Source organism: Hemicordylus capensis, chromosome 1 (genome assembly GCF_027244095.1).
Source record: "Hemicordylus capensis ecotype Gifberg chromosome 1, rHemCap1.1.pri, whole genome shotgun sequence".
In the NCBI taxonomy this organism is placed as follows: Eukaryota; Metazoa; Chordata; class Lepidosauria; order Squamata; family Cordylidae; genus Hemicordylus; species Hemicordylus capensis.
The window spans coordinates 85350960-85375263 of NC_069657.1; the positions used below are offsets into that span (position 1 = coordinate 85350960).

The following is a 24304-nucleotide window of genomic DNA, read 5'->3' on the forward strand; positions in this document are numbered from 1 at the left end:
GGATCTGGAATTCTCTCCCAGTGAATGTCCGCTCCTTGACAACTGTGACTGTTTTTAAAAAACAACGAAAGACCTTTTTATTTGTTCAGGCTTTTACCCCTTAGAGGCTGACAAGTTTCTCAGCTTTCTTGCTTCTGTTTATCTTTTTAAATTGTTTTTTGGTGTTTTATGATTTGTAGTGTTTAACTGATTTTAAGGTTTTAAATGTAACTTTTATGGAATTTTATTGTATTTTAACTTTTGTAAACTGCCTTGAGATGCATTATGAAAGGCAGTATAAAAACTGAACAAATGAATGAATGAACGAATGAATGAATGCATACATACATAATTCTGCAGCAGGTTCCAGTCGGCCAGACCTCAAAAGTTACCATCAAATGCCAGATAAAAGTTAGCATCCTTCCTTTGCTTCTGATCACCCTAACTACATTTTTTTAATTGAATCAATTTCCTTTATTTCCCATTTCCCCCCATCTTCTGGATACTTCTCTAAAATAACAGTATCACTACATGTTATTCAAAATAAATTATCTTTTGTTATGTAGTAAAGTATTTCTGAGTCATTAACATTTTCCAGAATTTCCAGTTATGGAACACTAGACCCAAAAAACTGGGCTCCCCCAACCAGACCTTTATATCATATGTTTCTACAGGTTTTTATTCTGTTTCCCAGAGTGCCTATAATCCTTTATGTATTTTGGAAGTCATGGATACAATATTTGGGAAGGGGAATCAGAATTAATTTTATCTTTCGGAAGTAGCTGATGTAGTTTAAGTCAAATGTTTTATTGGATACCATCTGAAAAATAGAACAATACTTTTTTGTTCATTCTTCCAAGTGCAAATTGGTGACCGTGCCTTCTCTTATAAATATGTTATCAGGGGAAGAATAACTTGACCAGTTTGTTATCTCTTATTTTCTGGGATCAAATATTAGCAACTGTTTGAAATGAACTTTTATTTCTATCTATGTTTTCTGTTGAGCTTCTTACATATATTAACTCTTTGATTCTGAAAATACATTTAACAAGTATTTCCTGCAGCACTTTATGGGACCATTAATAAATAAATGCTTTTAGGAAGGGAATTTCACATTCCAATTTATTCTGTGTTGTTCCCCCCTCCTACCCAGCTACTTGGATTACATAGCCCAGGACCTGTTGTTGAAGCAATTCATTTATTCAGGACTGAAGGAGGGATAGCTGCTAAGGGATCACAGGATCTGACCATAGAAAAAACTACGAAGGTTGGCTAAGCACCCCACTGAAGTAGTCAGGGTCTGTTCTGAAGAGCGGCAGTTCAACCCCATGAGTAGGGCTGACAACCTTTCAAGTAGTCTTTGTAGCTACACCCTGAACAGCAGCCTGATGTGCTGACAAGCAGCAGCTGATGTTTACCTCCATGCTGTGAACAGTTTCACCTGCTGATTTCTGCACATCAGGCTGTAGTTAAAGATATACAAGCAAGTCTGGCTAGTTTTTTTCTGGCCATTTGGCAACCTTAATCACAAGTTATATTTGGTAGCATATGGACTGATTGCAGCATGTTGTATATTAAACAATAATTTAACCAACAATATTCTAACAATATTCTATCACTATATGAATGTGCTCCTATTATCCAAGAGTAGCTGTAATATGGTAAAGATTGCTGCAACTGACTGTACTTGCATATTAAATTTTATTTAAATTATGTTATTTGTTTAGAGTATATTGAAGTCTTAACATGAGGGTTTTTAAACTATTTGGTTTTTCTTTTTAACTTTTTGCAATGTAAATTGCAATACTTTTTTTCCCCTTCAGCAAAGTAAGTAATTTATATTTATCTACTCATGAATTAAGGATTAGTACAAATTATCCTAGAATACTCACTCATGTTGATTGACTAAACAGTCTGATAACACCTGCAAAATAATAAATGGCATCTCCCACAGTGGGGCTGCTAACATCTAAGGCAGGAGACTGCCAGTTTCACACAGAGATAATTGCAACAAGAGGTCAAGCAAAGTTTCATTTAATAGCATTTCACCCCCCAAATAATTTAATTATTTGATATTCCTAAAACTCAGTCCTAGGCCATATAGTTTATGGATCCTCCTTACAACACAAGTTAGGATTGTTGTCATTTTTCCCCTGAATGGTCCTGTGCCTTTAATAGTTGTTGGACAGGAAGATCCAATAAGGGCCACTTTCCCATTTATTGCCATGCCAGGGGAAAGCTTCACCTGTTGTATAGCTGCCTGACATGCTCAGTGTTGGCACTAGAAAAAAGCACAAAGGGGCAAAGTGCATGTCTTGATGAGTCAGCTATGACCCACATGTTAGATTTCTAAAACAGAAATGGGGGGGGGACTTCTTTTCTGAGGGAGCACAAGGAAAAGGAGAAAGGAACAACAGCATAATGATAAAAAGATCATCTAGTCAGTATAATTGATTGCTAGACTCCTCCAGTTTACTTCTCCTTAAGAAACATTAAAAGTGCCTTGGCTCCAGTATTCTGGAATGACTCTGTCCTCATACTACAGCATTAGTGTAGTACTACAGCATTACATTTTATGTTTATTTGTTACATTTTTATATCACCTCAGTGGTATAAGTAGTTCCAATCTTAAAAAAACAACAACTATAACAAACAACTAAAAAGAGTTATAACAATTTAACTGGCAATTAAAAATAAATAAATCTGGAAACCCATCTTTTCACCTAAGCTTTCCCAGCTTTTAAAAATTATCTGTTTTAATTATATGGTTGATTTAAAATTGTTGGATTGTTTTAACTTTTTATATATGTTTTAATTGTTTTATATTAACTGCCCAGAGATGAAAGTTTGGGCAGTATAGAAGTTTGATAAATAAACAAACAAATAAATAAATAAATTTAGCAAGGGAATTAAAAACTACCAAAGTCCTGATTAAAAAGATTAATTTTTAAGTTCTTCTGTGACAGGAAGACAGCAGCTACAACTTCCCCTCAAGTTTCCCCTCCCTGTGGCCAGAGCACCAGCTCCTGTTCCCCAGGGCTAACAAAGCAAGGAGGAGAAGTGAGGAGGCCCCACCATGTCTGTGGGCCTGCACACGGGAGGGACTTAAGTGGACTGAAATACAGTGCAACATAAAAAGTTGAAGAAAGAGTTCACTTAGTCTTTGCGGAGCCTGTGGAGGAAGTACATGGAGCAGGACTTGGGCCATTGCCTTTCTTAGTTGATGTATTGAGGAGAATATTGGAGGCTCCTCCATTAGACAGTAATTATGAATGAAATGGCCTTAAGGCATTTTGGGCCCAAGCCTTTTGGTCTTGATAGGACAACTTGTGATTCCTTACTGATCTGTCCCAACAAGACTGTATAGACACTCACACATATTTATTACATGAGATGTGAAGATGGAGGAAATGATTTATTATATTTACTATAGACTGACAGTCAAAAATTTGACTGCTCATTCAAATCTAAGTGACATTCAACTTTGTTTCTTTCTCTTGATTTCCTGCGTCAAAGAACCCTAGGCTCTAAGGTTGTTTTGCCTGTTCACTCCTTTCTTATATGATTGCTGATGTCCCTTGATCCACTGTGATCCCCCCGCCACTCAGCTCCTGACTTCTCTATTCCAAATATTAGTTGATCCATGCATTGGGCAGGACCCAGACTATCATCATGATTGTCATGACTAAGCACCATTGAACTAAATTGGACAAGTTGACTAACTTAAGTCTCATTAATCTGAATGGGAGTTAGAACATAAGAACAGCCCTGCTGGATCAGGCTCAAGCCTATCTAGTTTAGTTCTTATCAGGAGGGTGATGATAGCACATTTCCTTTCAGGCCTCCTATTGTCACCCACAGAGTTTCTGTGGAGGACTCCGGTCTTCCTTGGTTTTCGAGCTTGTTAGAGTCGATCCCTTCTTTAACATATAGTGCTACTCCACCCTCAGTTCACCCCCCCCTCTCCTTTCTATAGAGTTTATACCCAGGAATAACTGTTTCCCACTGATTCTCACTGTCCCACCATTTTCCGTTAGGCCAGTTATATTTATGTTTTCATTAGCAACCAAGCACTTCAACTCACCCATCTTGGCTTGGAGGCTTCTGGCATTGGTATATAAGCACCTATACACTGAATCTCTTACCTGGTGTGTGCTATCGTTCTTATGGCCATTTGATCTCTTTGACCAGCTAGCACATCCTTCTGTCCGCTTTTTATCTGGTTCTACTCTGTCCCCTTCTGGTTTAACTGAAGCATTTACACCCCCACACCTTAAGGAATGGCATTTGCCAAACCGGATATTGCTTAGCACCTGTAGGTTAATCATAATTGACTCAGGCCTGATTCACACAATTGTTCAAATCTAGGTTTAATATGGATTACTGACACTAGTATGATTGTGGGCTGGTTCAGAATATCAAGGGCGCCGCTGCAGCCTTCACATGATAATGTCAGGGTCCCTGGTTTTTAAATGGGTTTTTCTAGTGCATGTAGGGGTGTGTGTGTGTGTGATTCAGATTATTACCTCTCTCATGTGAGTAAAGGATGTGCTGCAATTGTATTGGCACGTCCTTGAGTTACTTTGGGGCTTCCACATTCACACCAGTGGCCCCAACACTATCACATGTAGGAATGCTGTAGTGCCCTTGATCATGGAAGCTGCCCTGTGTGAACACACACCAGGGTGGGAATCTGAGATTCATCTCAGGCCATAAGCTACCATGGTGTGGGTTCAGACAAATCATGCTAATGTCAATGACCCACAAAAAGATTTTACTTCAATATAATTAAACCTAGATTTGGACAATTGTGTGCACTAGGCCTTAGTCCAGATTCTGCTCATTGCATTAAAAAAAAATTATTTATTACATTTATAGATCACTGCATCCAAAGGGTCTGGGTGGTGCACAACATGTTTAAAAAACATAAAAACAAACACCATTTAAAACACACTACTTAAAACAGTACAAAAACAATTTTAAAATAATTCAAAACCATTTAAAACCAATTAAAATAATTTAAAACAATTAAAAAACCCTTGGAAGGCTGGGCCAAACAAGTATGTTTTTAGGGTTTTCTTATAAGTCAACAGCGAGTCTGAACTGCGGATATCTGCCAGGAGTGCATCCCATAGGCCAGGAGCAACTACAAAGAAGGCCCAGTTCTGAGTTGCCACCAGATGTACCAGTGATAACTGGAGACGGACCTCTCCAGATGACCTCAACATGCGATGGGGATCATACAGAAGAAGGAGCTCTCTAAGGTAGCCCAGACCCAAGCCATTCAGGGCTTTAAAGGTAATAACCAGCACTTTGTATTTTGCCCAGAAACATATCAGCAGCCAGTGCAACTGTTTCAAAACAGGCATAAAATGGCCTCTCTGGGTTACCCCAGAGACCAGTCTGGCTGCTGCATTTTGAACTAACTGAAGCTTCCTAACTACATACAAAGGCAGCCCCATGTAGAGCACATTGCAATAGTCGAGCCTGGAGGTTACCAGCTGATGCACCACTGTTTTGAGATCATTCTCTTCAAGGAATAGATGCAGCTGTTGAATCAACTGAAGTTGATGGAAAGCGCTCCTTGCCATAGCCGCCTCCTGAGATACCAGGGTGAGGCCTGGATCCAAGAACACTCCCAAGCTGTGTACCTGTTCCTTCTGGGGGAGTGTAACCCCATCCAGCACAGGAAGATCTAACTCATCCCTCAAATTCCGATCCCCCACAATGCTCCGTCTTGCTTAGATTTAGCTTCAATTTGTGGACTCATCCAGTCCATTACTGCCTATAAGCAGGCATTTAGGGAGTGAATGCCATTTCCTGAGGATGATGATAAGGAGACATAGATTTGGGTGTCATCAGCATACTGACAACACCCTGCACCAAATCTCTGGGTGACCTCACCCAGTGGTTTCATGTCGATGTTTAAAAGTATTGGTGACAGAATGGTGACATGATCATCCATGATCAAGACATAGATGATTCCGGTCTTATTCTGAACCTACCTGGTATTTCAGAGGAGCAAGGCTAGGTTCTGTGGGTAGCTGGAACATCTCCCCAAGGTCAGAGAGCTGACAGGGCAGCCAGAAGTGGAAATAGTTACTGAAATACTGGTTTCCCTTCCCCTGTAATGGCCAGCTGCTCTGCCAACACCAGTTCTTCTATTCCCCACTGTTGGAAGTTAAAGGACTTTGCACTGTCTCTTGTCTCAGACAGTGGAGGACAGACTAGTAAGTCAGAGGGCTAGAGGGTCAAGACATTGGTCATCCCTTCTCCACTGCTCTGACACTATCCCTTTGAAATGTAGATTGCTACTCTTAGGGACTATCTTCCTTCCTCTCCTCTCTTCCCTACCTGCCCTTCTACCTTGCAACATGGCAAGCCTCTCTCCCTGCACCATATGTGCAGAGAAGTTGCAGAATCCATCTGCATCCAGATAGATAGATAGATTAGAGATCCTAACTCCTCACTTTCCTATCTAGAATGGAGTTCCTTAATAAATGCCTTATATATTGATTTGAAACTATGAATTGGCTCCAAGTTACTTTACTCTCAGCATATACGCATGCCTAACTAAACTACCGCTGTGTTGTGCCTCTGTGCACTCTGCTATAATGAGAAAGGGATTCTCTCACCACAGAGAATTTCCAACACCCACCACAACAGTAATAGCTGCCGCAGAGTTGCCAGAAGTACCCCCTGCATCACCCTGCCTAAGAAAACCCAAGCACATTACAACAAAAGGCCTGGCACAACCCAATAAAAGGAGGACTAACAAACTTTAACCCAGACCACCTTAATATAACTTTCCCCCACACCCCAGATGTGCACAAGGTTTTAATCTTTTTAGATGTGCACAAGATTTTAAATGCATAAACAATTGTTCAAATAAGGCAAGCACATTTGGGATCATGTATATTGTGCAGGTACATAGGAAACTGCCATATACTGAGTCAGACCATAGGTCCATCTAGCTCAGTATTGTCTACACAGACTGGCAGTGGCTTCTCCAAGGTTGCAGGCAGGAATCTCTCTCAGCCCTATCTTGGAGAAGCCAGGGAGGGAACCTAGATACTCTTCACAGAGTGGCTCCACCCCTTAAGGGGAATATCTTACAGTGTGGGAGCCAGGATTGGACATGTGGGTGCGAACCCAGGTTCCACAATGTGCAGAAAGGATATCTATATATCTATGGAATTTGAAATGCACTGTTATGCTTTTATGACTTACAGTCTATTATTATTGTACTATTCTTCAGATATCCTAATAAAAATATTGTTTTTAAAGGAAGAACTTATCTCTGTCTTTGATGGGAAGGGAACATTAGAACTGAGTTCAGTGGTGCTTATTCTCAATCCAGTCTGAATTGAATTGATGCCTGGTTGTAAGGTTCCACCTCCTCCTGTGCAGAGTGTTCCAGATGTCCTCAGAATTATGGCCACTGGGGGAGCACTGTTCAACCATCTGGCAATCTGTTCCTTTCACAGACTGCCCCAGGGAACTTCTGCCTCCAGCTCTCCAAGGGAATCATAGAGCTCCTTCTTCTGGCAGTTCTCCTCCTGGACTGACCTCTCATCTCTGGCTGGTCCTGGTTTATATAGCCCTTGGCAAGCGGGGCAAGTCTCGTGAGAACTCAGGCCGAGATCCCGTGTGAGTTGTCCCAGATCATGCGATGACTCGCCGTATTCAAGTGACAGCGTGCTGCTATCCTGTGGGGGCCAGGCAGATGCTCCCAGGCAGGCAGCCACCTCCAGGGTTGCATGGTTGAGATGGACTGACACTGGCCACAGTGGAAGGGTAAGTTCCCGAGTGCCGACCCTATCTCTTGCAATGGCCCGTGGCCCATCAGGGGATCCCCGACACTGGTTTATGTCTCAGCTTTTCACTAGCCAGAGATTGGGTGGCGAGGGGTGGGGAGTTTTGCCAATGGTGGCAATTAAGGTTTACATTGCATTTAATAATTGGCAGAAAAACTAGAGTAAATTGGGAAGTAGATTCAGAAGTAAAGTGGATCAGCTACTTGTCCTTAATATAGTTTAAATATGATTTTACTGTGTTGTGCCTGGTAAAAAGAAGAAGTTAAACTCTTTGTCATCCTACAGTTTGTCATACAAGAACATAAGTAAGTGTGTGCATGCATGTGCGTGTCTCTGTGTGTGTAATGGGACCTAAATCTGCATGAACATCTTTAGGACTAGGTATTAATTTAACATCCAGATCTAATTTCTGCTGGGGTGGAGATGGGAATCTTATTAGGGCAATCGGTCCATGTCTCCAAGAAATATCTGCATATTTGACTGACAGTGTGGATTATTTTGAGCATATATAGGACTGACAATACATAGGAGTAACCTATATATTGAAGACCTAGGAGTAAGTCTTCTTGAACTCAGTGGGATGCATATATAGGGCTGGTTCTCATTATCTGGCAATCATAGTTATGGGAGGAGGAGGCGCGCACACACTCCTGATTCCTGGTCATCTGTGCTGTGAAAATGACTGGGAAGTGATCATGAGTGAGGGTTCCATCATGGTTGATCTGTGCAGCTGACTACTTCAAATCTAAGATTGCTGAAGTTGGTTGCCTGCGCCAAGCAATCACAATTCAACCCTTGCACACAATCACTTTCCTGTCAGTTTCATCGTGCACATGATCAGGAATCAGGAGCATGCATGCCGCTGCCTCCTCCTCCCTCTCTTGTCACTGGACATTCAGTAGCATAACTACAATAGCTGGATCATGAGAAGTGGCCTATAGTAAACAATGTGCATATACTTGAGTGGTAAGATCATTATTTTTGACTTGCTCTATCTGGCCTTTCACAGCCTTTTAACTTGAAGCAAATGAAGCAGCCCAAATGAAGCTGTACAGCCAAGATGGAGACAGACTGGCTAAGGGGATCAAAATCAAGTGTACTTCTATAACTCCACCATAGCAAAGCTAGAATCCAATTTGCAGCCTGGCCCTATGCAGTGTTGAGGACACTCTACCCATGCCTAATTCTGCATGGGGTTGGCCTAAGAGAATTAAGCATGTTTAGGCTCTTGGCACTCAGTGGACTAAAAGTACATGTAATGTTGTTTTCAGTTGTGGCCTAAGCTCTCAGGAAAAGGAATTTCTACAGTTGTGAGAAGCTGGGAATATGGCCTGTCTATGAGGTCTTGATATCTTGACTTGGCATATGGCTGTCCTTAAGAGTCTGGTCTTGGTCTGTGTGAAGGACTGTGATGAGGCTAGAGCTGTCAGGTTGTCTACTGGCCTCTGTAGTGCTTTCATCAGTGCTTTGATCTGCAGGCATTAGCAAGTGATATCTCCATACTGTGAAAAAAAACTTACCAACTGATGGCTGTACATCAAAGATGCTCTTAAAGGCACAACAACAGGCCAGATGGAGGTTTTCTGGTCATAGGGCCATTCTGGATGAGATCACTAGATATTTCTGCAGCCTCTGTACTGTTTATTCACAGGTATTATGGGCTATAGAGGAAAGTGATACCAGTGCTAATCCCAAAGCAATATCAGAGTAGTGAACTCTAGAAACTGTTTCTGTGTTGGGCATTTGTCACAACTCTGAAAACAAAAAGGCTGCTACTTTTCAATTTTCCTTAGCCACACTCTCCAAGACTGATTTCTAGTCCTCATACTGGCAAATGGTTTTTATTTTCATTGCAGAGACTTGAACAAATAAATTATACCTAAGCCTGAAATGAGGGCCACTTGCATAACAAAGGACAGAATTGTGGCTTACAACAATATGCTAGGAAACAAGCTACAAATAGAGGTGTACAGTAAATACAACAAAGTTCAATTAGTCTGAACTTCAAAGTCTCTCTTAGCCCCCACAGTGTGCATGGATAGCAATAGTAATTGATGCTGAAGATGCCAAATAGCTCTTAAACTCTGAAAGTATTTTTGCACAATTAGAACGCCTTTCATTATAAACATAAGGACATGTGCAGCCCAATCCTGCTGTGTTTACACAGATGTAAATATAATTTACACCAATTAGACTGACTTCCAAATTGCAGCCTTACTGGTTTTCGATGAGATTTGCCACCAATTATCTTGCACTGCAGTCTTAACCACATTTTCTTGAAGTTCATAGAATGTACTTCTGAATATTTCAGATCAGTGGAATGTACTTTGAATGCATATGTCCTGATCCTACAATTGTGTACTTGGAAGTAGGTATCACAGTAGGATTTACTGCCAAGTAAGCATTATTAAGAGTAGTTCTTAGCATGGCAGCCACAGGCTATAATCTTTCCTTCCCCACCTACCACCCGCTTTTTAAAAGAAACGTTCAATTGAAAGTAAAGGTTTAAATCCAAATATTTATACATATTTCTGTTATACAAATACATATTTTTTCACTTAATATTTTAATTGTGTCTTTATTACCATCTTGTTTTTAAATTTTGCTGTAAACCGCCTTGGGATTGTTTTAATGAAAGGCGGTATATAATTTTAACAATCAATCAATCAATCAGTCAATCAATAAAATACTTCTGGCCTGATGTACCTCGGAAAATTGCATCTCATGTAAAGCACCTGTACTTGGGTGAGGTGAATTACCAACCTAATGTGAACATTAATTTATTTGCACCTCATTTCCCAACAGATTAAACTGCTTTATTTGCTTAAAAACGAAGGTATCATTATGATGGAAATTCTGACAAAAAACATAAAAGAAAAGGTTAAAACATTTTTCCCTTCCCTGTTTTGATTATATACTTTTAGGCTTCGCATAGATTGTAATAATTGCATCTCTTACAATTTATGTTGACTTGGTCCCACTATTTACAATTCGCACGCACACCCCCCCCATTCTACAAATATGTATACACGGCTTTTTAACAAAAGTTCTCAAAAGCGGTTTACATACAAAAATAATAGTGAAACATAAAAATGGCTCTCTAACCCAAAAGGGCTCACAACCTAAAAAGAGACATAAAGTAGACACAAGCAACAACTACTTGAAAAACTCTGTGCTATAGCGTCTAGTCCATGTATGCTACAATAAATGTGTTAGTCCTTAAGATATTGCAAGACTTTGTTGTTAAATTTTCAAATTATATATTTAAATTAATTAATTAGTCAATCAATCAGTCCCAAACAAATTGTGGTGTACTGGTTAGAGTGCTGGACTAGGACCGGGGAGACCAGAGTTCAACTCCCCATTCAGCCATGAAACTAGCTGGGTGACTCTGGGCCAGTCACTTCTTTCTCAGCCTAACCTACTTCACAGGGTTGTTGTGAGGAGAAACTTAAGTATGTAGCACACCGCTCTGGGCTCCTTGGAGGAAGAGTGGGATATAAATGTAATAACAACAACAACAACAACAACAACAATAACACCTGTCTGACTGTGTAAACAAGAAATAATAATGATGATGATAACAGACAAACATCTGCTACACAATACACCAGATATAACTTTAGTCGAGAAGAAAGAAAAACAAGTTAAAATAATCGACATAGCAATACCGGGGGATAGCAGAATAGAAGAAAAAGAAATAGAAAAAATCACCAAATACAAAGATCTACAAATTGAAATTGAAAGGCTGTGGCAGAAAAAGACCAAAGTAATCCCAGTGGTAATTGGCACCCTAGGTGCAATTCCAAAACAACTTGAAGAGCACCTCAACACCATAGGGGCCACAGAAATCACCATCAGCCAATTACAAAAAGCAACTTTATTGAGAACAGCCTATATTTTGCGACGATAATTATAATAACAGCAACAACATTGATAATAAAATTCAGCCATCCCAGGTCCTTGGGAAGGACTCGATGTCTGGATAAAACAAACCAGTCAATAACACCTGTCTGACTGTGTAAACAAGAAATAATAATATATAATCCAAAAATACATTGATACTTCTGGATTCTCGTGCCACATCTATACTCACAGGACGGTCAGAAATTGTGAAACACAAAACTAAACCAATACATATTTCATTTTTGTAAGGTATAGTCTCACAGAATGCTATAAGCCTGCCCTGTTTTTAAACATCTAGATAAAGTCTCTGATTATAAAATGAGCATTCCTATCAAATTGCTATCATCTTTTACTCATCATAACTGCATTATAGCTCTAGTTTCACAATTTAGTAATGGATTCATCTTGGTTTCTTGCAACATCTATAGTGATTACACAGAAGCCATAAACTTGCAAAAACTTATGGTCAAACTTTATTGTTGCAGTTTGAGTACAGAGATTGTTTTACTATTAAGAGAAGAGTTGCTTCCTAAAATACTGTGAGATTAGCATGTGACAGCTACTGTATTACCTATAGTTATAGCTATTGGTCTAAAAATATAATAGATGAAAAGTGTGTGTGTGTATGTATGTATGTATATATGTATATATATATATATATATATAAAGGTCTGCATGTTATGAGCTGCATTTAGATTTTAAAAATGTAAACAAAAGAGATGCTTTTGCTTTGGTCAGAGCCCAAGCTCCACACAATCACTTTGAGACCAATTTGTCTGGGGTAGCTCAGGAGTTCATAATGGCCATGACAACTATGGGCTATCCCAAGTGGTCTCGGGACCGATGCATGTTGCTGGACACACGCTTGATCTGGTCTTTCACTCTGATCAGGGTTGTGTTCTGTGGGTGGGGACTCCTGTGATTTCCCCATTGTAATGGATGGACCACCAACTGGTTGAGGTTGGACTCACAACACAGAGGTGAGGGGCCCATTAGGATGGTCCACCCAAGAAGGTTATTGTATCTAATAGTATTCCAAGAAGATTTGGAAGAATTTAGTGTTGGCTCTGCAGTGACTCTTTTGATGCCCTGGTGGAGAACTGGAACAGCAAACTCACCAGGGCAGTAGACATGATCGCTCCTAAGTGTCCTCTTTGACCCCCTTTAAAAGTGGCCCCTTGGTATATGGAAGAAATACGAAAGCTGAAGCAGCAAGGTAGATGACTGGAGCATGAGTGGAGAAAGACTCAACTGGAATCCAACAGATAACAATACAGAGAACATCTGAAGATCTATGCTCAGGTAATACATGCAGCAAATAAGTGATTCTTTTCTGCCTATCTTGCATCCACAAGCTCACGTCCAGTGTAGTTGTTTAGGGTTATGAGAGGGCTAGTATATGCCCCTCCTCTCTTGAATCAGAATTTAGAACCATCAATTACCTATTGTGACATTTTAAATGAGTTTTTTGTGGATAACATCACTCATATTTGAGTCGACTTACACTCAGACCCCACAATTATTGCAGAGTGTAATGCAGAGGTGTCCAGCAACTCCTCTTATGTGCTTAGGCTAGATCAGTTTCAGTTTGTGACTCCTGACAATGTGGATAAGCTGCTTGAAACGGCGTGGCCTACCACCTGTTCCCTTGACCCTTATCCAATATGGCTTATACTATCTGGCAGGGGGCCTTGTTATAGAAGGCCTAGTAGATATTATTAATGCTTCTCTGAGGGAGGGCAGGATGCCTTTTTGTCTTAAGGAGGCAATCATTAGACATCTTCTGAAGAAGCCTACTGAAGAAGCTGTAGAAGAAGACCTCTTCTGAAGAAGCCGTGGGTGTATGGCGGAGAGGCCAAGAGGCCACCTGCCCCTTCCTCCCATGCACAATGTTTGCAGAGCTGATTGGAACATCAGAATGTCTTTGTTGTATCAGTCATGCTTCAAAGCAAGGTTCCTAACCTTTTGGTTTTTGGATGCTGCTGGACTACAATTCCCATCAGCCATTGTGATGGGGGAGTGATGAGAGTTGTAGTCCAGTGGCATCTGAAGAGAGAGCTGGTCTTGTGGTAGTAAGCATGCCTTGTCCCCTTTGCTAAGCAGGGGCATTTGAATGGGAGACTTCATGAGAGCCAGTGTAGTGTAGTGGTTAGAGTGCTGGACTAGGACCGGGGAGACCCGAGTTCAAATCCCCATTCAGCCATAATACTAGCTGGGTGACTCTGGGCCAGTCACTTCTCTCTCAGCCTAGCCTACTTCACAGGGTTGTTGTGAAAGAGAACCTTAAGTATGTAGTACACTGCTCTGGGCTCCTTGGAGGAAGAGCGGGATATAAAATGTAAAATAAATAAATACATAAAAATCTTGAAGTGACCATATTATTCCTATATTAAAAGAACTACAGTGGCTACTAATATTTTCTGGGCAACATGCAAGATGCTGATTATAACCTATAAAGTCCTAAACAGCGTAGGCCAAAGGTATTTAAGAGAATGACTTATTCACTATGAGCCCCATCACCCATTGAGATCGTAAGGAGAGGTTCGTCTGCAATTGACACGAACTCTTCTGGTGGCTATGCAGGGACAGTCCTTCTCTGTTGCTGCCTTGAGACTCTGGAATGTGCTCCCTGCTAAAATGACCTTACACATCTCTGACACCTTAAAAAGTCTTTAAAGATACATTTATTCACTCAAGCTAGACTTGTGGTTTTAAATTGTCTTAAGGTTTTAATTTGCTTATGTTGCTGTAAACTGCCCAGAGACAGAAGATTGGGACAGTGCACAAATATAATTAAGGATATAATTTATTTATTCATAATTTTATATTTGTTTGTTTAAAAATAAATAAGCAGTTACTTGGAAAAGAAAACCAGAAAACCTCTCCCTCTGTGCTTTTAATTTACTCACAAGCTTCTTTGGATACTGAGCAGTGATACTGTCATAACTCGGATGGTGCCAAAGCTCTGTGTCAGAAGGCACATTTGTTGTATTCTATCCAGTATATTTTATGTGTTGTTTAGAAGTTTATAGCAGTGAGGATCCTGTAGAGAGTGTGTGGGGTGAAGTAAAAAAAAAAAAAGGAAAGGGGAGGAAAAGGAGAAAATGGGGTTATTTCTGAATAATCTCTTAGTCAAAACTATGTAAGTTTACTTTGTGAAGGAAGGAGCTATAAAACAACATCCGTCTAGGGCAGCCCAGCCTGGGTTAGGCTGTGCATATGAAGTGCTGGGAGCGAGGTTGCTCCCAGCATGGCCGCCGAGCCGAGCCCCACCTTTAAACCCTCCTGGGGAGGGGGGAAAGCCCTCCTGCTCCCAGTGTCTCCCTCCGCTGCACCACTGCTTGTATGGGTTTGTGGTGCGGCAAAGGGGAGGATGGCGGCTGCTTGTCTGCTTGTCCTGCCTTCCCCGCAGCCCTCCCTCCCTCCCCAGCAAGGTCCTGTGAAAGACCTCAACATTTTGCATGCACATCTACAGGTATGGCTGGGACTGGGAAAGATTCCTTTCCGAATCCTGGGGAGCCGCTGCTAGGCAGTGAGGCCATCCACACAATCAAAACCTGTGCTCTACCCAGGTTAGGGAGCTGTGTGTGCTCAAAGTGTTTGGTTGTGTGGAAGCAAGGTAAGAGGAAAAACTGGGTAGTAGTGATTGTGTGGAAGTCAGGTAGGAGGAAAAGCTACTCAGGTTTTCCGCCTACCTTGTTTCCACACAACCAAAAATTGGGAGCACACAAAAGCTCCCAAACCCGGGTAAAAAAACAGGTTTTGACGGTGTGAATGACCTCATTGTAAGCGGTAATGAGCTAGTCCAATGGTCTCAGTATAAGGCAGCCTCCCATGTTTATATGCCTGCACACCTACAATTAGAATGATTTGCAACACTTATTTGAGAGTAAGTCTTATTGAACACTATGAGACTTAATTTTGAATTAACATGTGTAGGATGGCACTACATGAGCCCCTTCTCACCAATGAGGAAGAGCTACCCTGAAAGTGCTTATCTCCCTACACATAAGCAATCTGCCTTCCTTGGGTGGGAGGATCATCCGTCCAGATGAGCACCAGCTCCTGCCAGTAGCTCCGAGGGTTGGGGTGCCAGGATGTGCCGCTCTGTGTCAACTCCCCCCCCCCGAGCTCCAATAATGAGCCACACAAGTGTGTGGCACAATATGGGGATCCCCCCTCCCCTCCCTGAGTCTGCCAGCCATGGCTGCAAGCAGCCGTGGCTGACACATGATCAAGGAAACAGGGTTAGGAGAGCATTCACTCTCTCAACTCCATTTTCAAGGGAGGCTTCATAGGTGGGTTTGCCGCTGTGGTGCCGCCAGGATCGGCCCGATTCCAGCAGTATACATGCTCATGCAAAACTAGGCTGGGCTGCCTTAGCCTGGTTTTGCACGTGCTTGTGAATAGCCTCCCTGTATGTTTACGCCAGAGCAACATTTCTCAGGGTCTTTCTAGACAACAAAGGCAAATTTGGATCAGACTGAGGTAGGGTCATACCACTTCTAAGTCTTTAAGTTGCCACAAGGCTCTTTTGTTTCCGCTGCAACAAACTATCATGGCTACCCTTCTAGAATCTTAAGACCAGAGGTTCCCTGGGTTCCTCCAGATGTTGCTGAACTACAACTCCCAGCAGCCCCAGCCACAATTTATGGAGGAACATCTGGAGGGACCCAGGTTGGGAAGTCATTCACACAATAAACAACTGTGTTTTATCCAGGTTTGGGAGCGGTGCGTGCTCCCAGTTTTCGGATGTGTGGAAGCAAGGTAAGAGGAAAAGCTGGGTAGAAGTGATGGTGTGGGAGCAAGGTAGTTTTTCTCCTACCTTGCTTCCACATAATCATTTCTACCCAGGTTTTAGTCTTACCTTGCTTCCACACAACTGAAAATTGGGAGCACGCACAGCTTCCAAATCCAGGTAGAACACAGTTTTTGATTGTGTGAAAGTCCTCATGGACTAGCAGTGTTTCTCCGGGGTTTTGGAAAGGAATCTTTCCCAATCCAAGCTATACCTGAAGATTCCAGGGTTGAACTCACAACCCTTCTGCATGCAAAATGTTGCATTTTGTCCTAAGCCATTGCCTGGGGAAATCCTTAGGATCAGGCCTTATGGGTTACATGGGTTACACATCCTTATTTAAACCATAAGTGAATGTCTCTTTAGATTTTGTAAATTTGTTGCTATGGCTAGTCTTATTAAATCTGTCAGCATTCCAGATCACGTTAAAAATATATCTGGAAATGAAAAACAAAACAAAACAATACTAACTACACCTGCTTGTACACAGTTCTGCTTGCAAATTACTGGAAATAATCCAGCAAAACCTAATCCTCGGTATGTCCCACTGAAAACAGTGGAATGGGAGTTTCATAAAACTGAAATCTCATTTCGCTTTGGTTGGATTGCACCCAACATGTTTTGGATGGAAGTTTTGAACAAATTATTGGTTTGACTATGTTGTTAAAATTGGTCTCTACACATATTCAAAATATACTATTACTGCACAACACATTTAAAATTAATTTTATTGAATTGTGAGTTACAGTAAAAACTCTCCATATTTTATTAAAATTATAGTATATAAACTTTAGAACAAGTTTAGCACATCAACTTAGTATATAGAACATTCCTTCCAAGTTTTAACTTCCTATTACTTTTAAGAAACATTAATGTTCAGACATGTTAGGGGGTGGGATTTCCACTACTCCTGAACTGAGTCTACTCACACCAAAATTATAAATAAATAAATCCAGAGTATTTAAACAGTATTGAGACTAAAAATAAGAACACTAATGAAGGAAAAGAAAATGTTGTGCACCTTTTAGCCAAACAAGTAAAAGTATGCCTTCATTTTGGACAGAACATGTTAGACAAATGTCGTTGTGGTTGGTCGCTCTTATTTTGCTTTAGTACATTAACAAAGTGCCTTGCATTGGTCCAGATGACGTTTATGTCCCGCCTGCTGGTTTAATTTACACCACTATCCTAAACACGTTCACTCTGTACGGAGTCCCATCAATTCCTGTGGTATTTGCTTAATTCGGGTTAAGATTGAAGCCTTGCTGTGTAACTAAGCTCTTTTCATTGTGAAGATGGTATGTATAGTTATTTTTGTCTCCCCCCGTCGTAGCCCTTGCTGCCCTGTTGCATCAACTTCCTGTGCAAAAGCTCCTCGCTTTGGGATGATGATTCTTGTTCTTTCTCACACCCCTTTCCCTTCTCTGGTATGTCAGCTTCCTGTGCAAAATCCCGTACGTTCGGCTAAGGATGCTGGTGTTGCTGCTGCTTTGGTGCATCAACTTCCTGTGCAAAGCCCCTTGCATTGGGGCGATTATTCATGTTTTTACTCCTGCCCTTGGTGCATCAACTTCCTGTACAGATTTTTTTTTTATTTTTTTTTGTACATACGGGGAGAATGTTTGTGTGAGAGTATTATGTGTGTGACGTTTTTGTTGTTGTTGGTTGTTTCTTGCTATTGCCCTGGTGCATTAGCTTCCTGTGCAGAATCCTTCGCACTGGGGCGGGGTGGGGGTGAGCGAGTGAGGATGCTTGGCTGTGTTTCTCCTCATTCCTTGGTGTATCCGCTTCCTGCGCAGAGCCTCTTGTACTGGGGGTGGGGAGGGAGGGGGGAAAGGTTTGCGCTTCTGGTCTCCTCTTGCTTGCTGCTCCTGCCGCCACTACTGCCTGCCCCGGTGCATGATCCCTTTTTCCCTCCCCCGCTGCTGCCGCCACCGCTGCTGCTGCTCTGCTAGAGTTTGCTGCCCTACTTCACTCTACTTTAGTTTCACTCACTTTACATCCGGGTTTTTTCCCTAGGCAATGGGGACCGCAGCACAGCCCGTTCCTTAGGCAAAGGGAAATAAATTCGCCGCACCGACACGTCAAGTAGTCCCTCAGGAGGAGCCTTGAGGCGCCCCCTCCTCTTTCCGAGGAGGCCGGCCACCCCTCCTCCCTCATTCACAGGGAGAGAGGGTGGGGAGCCCGGGTGAGGGGGAGTCCCCCTCGCCCTCCGCTTTTGTCCCCTCCCCCGTCTCCTCCTCCCCTTCTCCGCTCCGGAGAGCGGCTGGAGTAGCTGTGTGTGTGTGTGTGTGTGATAGAGCGAGCGAGAGAACGAGTTGTGTCGGGGGCGCGCAGGCAGCAACTCGGGAGCGCGCGCCTCAGGCAGGCCAGGCCAAAGCAAAGCGAAGGGAGGCCGGTGGCGGAGTGATCCAGGCGTGTGGGTGCTGCGGCCGGGCCGGGTGAATGGGATTGAAGAAGAGTTCAGCTTCTCGGCTTGTTTTTGTGTCACAGTTTCTCTTCTCCTGCGCCTCTTCTGCTTCGTTCCTTTCTTCCTGCCCGTCCCCTCCTCCCCGCTGCTGGAGGAGCCCCCCGGGGAGAGGGGAAGGAAAAGGACCCCTCAGAGGAGAGAGAGAAGAGGAAAGCAGGAGGAGGAGGTGGAGGAGGAGGAGGAAAAGGGAGCAACCAACCAACCATCTTCCACTCCCAGCTTAGATTAAAGAAAGTGAGAGGAGGAGGAGGAGGAGAAGAGAGGAGCCAAGAAGAGGGGGACAGGGAGGCCCAGAGGAGCAGCTGCACCACCACCACCTTCTCCCTATGAAGAGGAGCCCTTTCCCCTCAAAGAGAGGTCCTGCCAGGGGGACCCCAGCCAGACATCAGCAGCAACATCACCACCACCAGCAGGGTGTAGTATCCCACCTTTTGGATTCTCTCCTCCTCCTCCCTGTTTCCTCTTTCTGTTCTTTCTTTCTCTGTCTTTCTCTCTCTCTCTCTCTTTCCCCCCGAGTAGGGCTAGTCCTCCCCCCATGCTCTGCTGTCTGTCTCAGGGACTTTATTGGAGGAAGACAGAAAAGGATGGATTGTTGGGGGTGGGGGAGATACAATCCACCATGTAAGACTCCTGAGCCAACTTGGAGATAAGGAGCAACAACTTCAGTTTAATTCTCCCCACCCCGACAGATATAGCCTAGAGATGCGGAAAGGGGGCATGTCCTTCCTCTGTCACCTGTAAGGATTGAAGTAAGTTTCTGAGAGAGGAGGGGGTGGAGCGGGAGATAGTAGGTGACACATTGGGGGGGCGAATGGATGACACATTTGCAAAGAGGGGGAGGGAAGAGGGAGATTTTCCTCTGGTTTTCCTCAGGATGATGATTTCCAGGCCGTTTTTCTCTTGGGTTGATTTTCCTCTGTGGTGGTGCTGGGGAAGTTTTATTATCTTGGAAATGATGTTGCTTTGATGATTGAGGATTCGTAGTAAAGCTGCTGCGGCGGTCGCCCCCCCCCCCCGCCTTTAATTTGTCTTGGTGGCCCGAGTAGTGCTGGGAAAATTCCGTTTCTTCAGCAACTTGTTATTCTGAAGTCTCTCTTGCCCCACTCACCCTGGGGCAGCCCTTTCTGCACAAATACAAAGCTCGATGCAAGGACACCTTTGGGATTTCACACTCCTACTCTGGCACATGTTTGCAGTGACTGGAGATGTGTACCTCCCCCCCCCCGCCAATTCTCTGTAGGAAGAGTGGGATTTATGTGGGACTGCTATTTGTTCTAGTCCCGTTATGCATGCGGATCTCGTTACTTTTCCTGTCTGTTTGCTTCTTTGTTGTTCTGAGCCTTACTACAGATGGGATCTCTCCCCCCACCCCTTCCGGGACCACGTTTGCAGTACGGTTGAGATGCACTGACTTTTTGTGTGTGAGAAAATATGAACATAAATTGAATCAATACCGTTCACTCAGCTGTCATAGAATGAGGCTCTGCATTGGTTGGGACACAAATATTTCATGGAGCACTTTTTGTTGTTGGAGTGGGGTGGGGATGTTGCAGGTGGTTAGGTGGTGGTTCTGATGGGTGTGAGAATTCCATTGCATTTAAATTGTGCTTTAATAGGCTTTGTGTTAGATGTTAGACTGTGTAGGTGTACTTGGGAATAAGTCCTAGTAAAATCAGTGCAACTTCTAAGTAAATGTAATTGGGACCAGTGTGTTACACAACTTCATGTTGTTTGTATATGGTGAATTTCTGAGTGTTTTGTAAAGTTATAAATGATTGATTTTAAAAAAAAATTTGTTCAGGCCCATGTACTTAACAGTGGGCACTCTTTCAGTGACTGGGTTCTTCACATATTTTTGGTAGGAATATAACTTCTATACAAGTTAGGTTTAAAAGGTCTGTGCACATAGAATGTAGCACAAATCTGAGGTAAGTCAACTTTAACACTATATTAATAAAGCTATATATTTCTTCACTGATTAACCTTGGGATTGAAATTAGTACGCTTGATCATGTTAATCACAGCAAGACACTTATTACAATGCTTATGGAGAAGGAGCTGTTCATCACTGTTGAAATTCTAGAACAAAAATCTTGGAAAGGACTTTAAGAGAATTATCAACAAACTACTTCCAAAATATCACTATCTGTTTAACTAACAGAATACCATACAGTATGATTTTAATGTGCTGTGTAATCCTAAATGTATTTTCTTGGATATAAATGGGATAAATGGTATGCTTCCTAACAAGCACGTTTGGGATTTCATCTTACTTGGAAACAAGAGTTTACAAGGGTTGTAAGCCTTCTAGGAACTCTGTTTTCATATATTTGCTTGCTTGCACTTTATAATTTGTGTTCATAATACCTGGATATCTGGTTCAACTTTGTGAACAGCTTCACTTTTGTTTTATGTGAAGTAACACACAAAACCGATGTCTTATTTTTACTGTACAACTGGTGAATACTTCAGTAATCTTTTTCAATGAAAAGTAAAATGAAATAGGATTGCATTTTTAATTTTAATATTGCATTGTTTCAGTGGAGGGTGGGGTTGAAGGTCAACCTTATTAAACCACTTGGTGATCTAGCTGAAAATGTGGGGTTAAAGTGGGCAACCTTGCAGATCCTTAATCCTGATAGTAGTATACTCCACTGAATATTCTTTAGACTTAATGTGTAGAGTTATTTAAACAGCTTTTCAAGAAATAGATTCTTGATATTTATACAGATTCTGAAAACAAGAGAAATCACAGTACTCTCCTTAAGAACTTGTTCATCCACATAGAACTTTTGTTGTGCTTGTGTAATGCATTATACAATAAGTACTGCTGGGACATGATAATTTAAAATATATAATTGGGAGTTTGGTTTCCCTGCTTTTCTTTAAGTTTTCCTTTAAAAACAAAACCTTTTAGATTATATTAGGAATGAAAAGGCTATAGTTGCTGACATCCTGACCTATGAAGTGTGCACACTTAAGGGAACTTAAGGGTTGTGATGAGAGACCTCATGCAACTCCCCCAGCACCCTTGTGTATGTGCTGCTGTGCGAGAGCCCCTGAAGTATGGGGCACTCCTTGTGCTTCCAAAGGCCTCTGTAAGATTGGAAACATGTCTCTGACCCTCAGCAATCATGTTTCTGATCTTACAGAGGCCATTGGGAACACGGAAAGCACTTTGTACTTCCAAGGGCTCTTGTGCAGCAGCACACATGGACTGGGGGAGTTTCATGAGGGCTCCCATCACAACTCCAGAGTCCCTTGAAACGTGCGTGCTTTGTTAATCAGGTTGTCATACACTGTTGTACTCCTAGTCTGATCATTTTTTTGTGTTTGTGTTTCATTATGTTTGGTGTAGTAATGTCTGTGAATTTAAGTAAAAGACTGTTGCACTGAACATAGAAAATAAGGGGCGAAGTCTGTTCTGCTGCTGCCTTTCATATGTGGATCCATCAGCTGTTAGATCTTCTGCTGAAAATTCACTCTTTTACTACCTAAACATTCTGTACTACAAAGTTAGACATTGGCAGCTTCCTTAAAGCAAAGTCTCTTCAGGCAGAATCTTGTCCCCTCCCCACTTCCATTTATTCAAAATAGTTTCTGTCAATAATCTGAAATGTTCCAATCTCTACATCACTGCATAGAGGAATGCTTCTGCATTGTAATCACAAATATTAGTGGTATTTTGCTACTGCTGGAGCATATTGTCTAGAGTATATTGGAAAGAATGATCAGGCAAGAGATGACTGGTATTGTCTTTTTTCTTTTCTTTTCAAGTATGCTAGCTTCCAGCATTCCCTCTTTTCTCCTCCCGCCCCATCTCTTTGCAGAATGAGTTTTGTTCTGGGTGGCAGTATCAAGGCAGTGCGTGCGCATTGCACAAGTGCATTAAGAGTGAGGCCTTCCTGATTCAACCTGAGCGGGATCTAAGATTAACTGAGCACTCATCAAACTTGTGAGCATGCTCACATACACATGCTTTAGAGGGAACACTCCTTGCCTCTTTATAAGCAATTATAATTAATATAAATATATAATATTTATTGCAACCTTGATAGTGAAGGCGTTAATATTTTGAATGTGCCTCTAGTGCTGAATAAGTTTCACTGTTAGGCCTTGGCATTTATTTTGTGTAGACTTCTAACAAACTAATTTGGGTCCAGTCCAGCCAAAGTGAAGCACTCTTAAGTCCCTTTTATTTAAATAGGAGATATTTGATCATGTGTGTAATTCTCCCACTGAAATCAGCAGGACTTGAAAGTGCCTCGATTGGGCCCTTGTATACTAAATGACCTTAACTCTTTTCTATTTTTCTTGATTATCTTTCCAAGGATTATAAAACAGCTTTGTCTGATTCTTTGTAGCACAGAAAAGTTGCACTGTTTTGTTCAGTTTAATATACAGTACAGTGAAATAACTGTTCTGCTTGCTACTAAAAGTTCTTCAGAAACTATTGTACTCTCTGCCATGGAGGATTTTAACTGGGATGAGTTACTTCAGTGCTTCAGCAATAGTTCTACCACTGGAATTTCTTGATGAATCTACATTTGTAGAGAGATCTTATTATATACTTTCAGACAAAAGTACTAAGCTAAAAGGTAGTGAAGATTAATATATTTAAAGGAAAACTTAAATCTGCATTCTTCCACTCCATTCTTATTTGTTGTAAATAGTGCAGTAAATTGTGTAGTGCTTTGATTATAACTTCTGGAGAAAGATTTTGCTAATAGTGTTTGAAATATATGAGGGCCACCTTTAAAATCTTATGCACTTCAGTATTCAATAGGGGGGAAAGTAGAATTTCCTATAAACTTCAAATGTTTAAGTTTTCATGTGTTTGATCTGTTACATAGTTAATATTTTTTTAACACTGAGAAGCACTGAAACTGCTGCTGAGAAAATACAGCAGTGATAGTTTTATATAGTTGCATGGGAATGAGAGAGACAAATCCAGGTCCCTCCTCCTTTGGGCATGTAAATTGTTTCCATTGTGCATGATGCAGAAGAGTACTAGATGATGAAAAGCTACTGGAGTTGCAAGTTGTACTTTTACAGTAGAGGAAAAAGAACCAGAGCTCCACTGTGTTGGAAGGTGTATATGAGATAGGGCATTACTTAGTGCTGTAGTAACTGTATTTTTAAAAGCCACAACTGTAGTTCAGAACTTGGGCTGATACATACTGATTCAATATTTAGGCTTAAGGTCCATATTGTGAGATGGCTGTGGATTTTGGTAGCAAGAGGTTATGTCAGCATCTCTTTTGTTTTTGCTGATCATACTTAAGGATAGTATGCTGTGGATCATACACATAGCTCGTGGCTGGTATATATATT

General features: G+C 41.7%; 1 protein-coding gene across 5 annotated transcripts in view; it reads left to right on the forward strand.

Moving 5' to 3' along the window:
• Nucleotides 1-18657: 18657 nt before the first annotated feature.
• PHF21A (PHD finger protein 21A) overlaps nt 18658-24304 on the forward strand; it is a 282942-nt gene continuing 277295 nt past the window's right edge. For 2 of the 5 annotated variants that reach the window (XM_053285532.1, XM_053285534.1), the window contains exon 1: nt 18658-19384. The gene's annotated coding sequence lies outside the window, so the exon portion shown is untranslated. Of the gene's footprint in view, nt 19385-19698; nt 19720-24304 lie in introns of those variants that run through there. The other 3 variants (XM_053285531.1, XM_053285528.1, XM_053285529.1) reach the window with 3 other exon arrangements.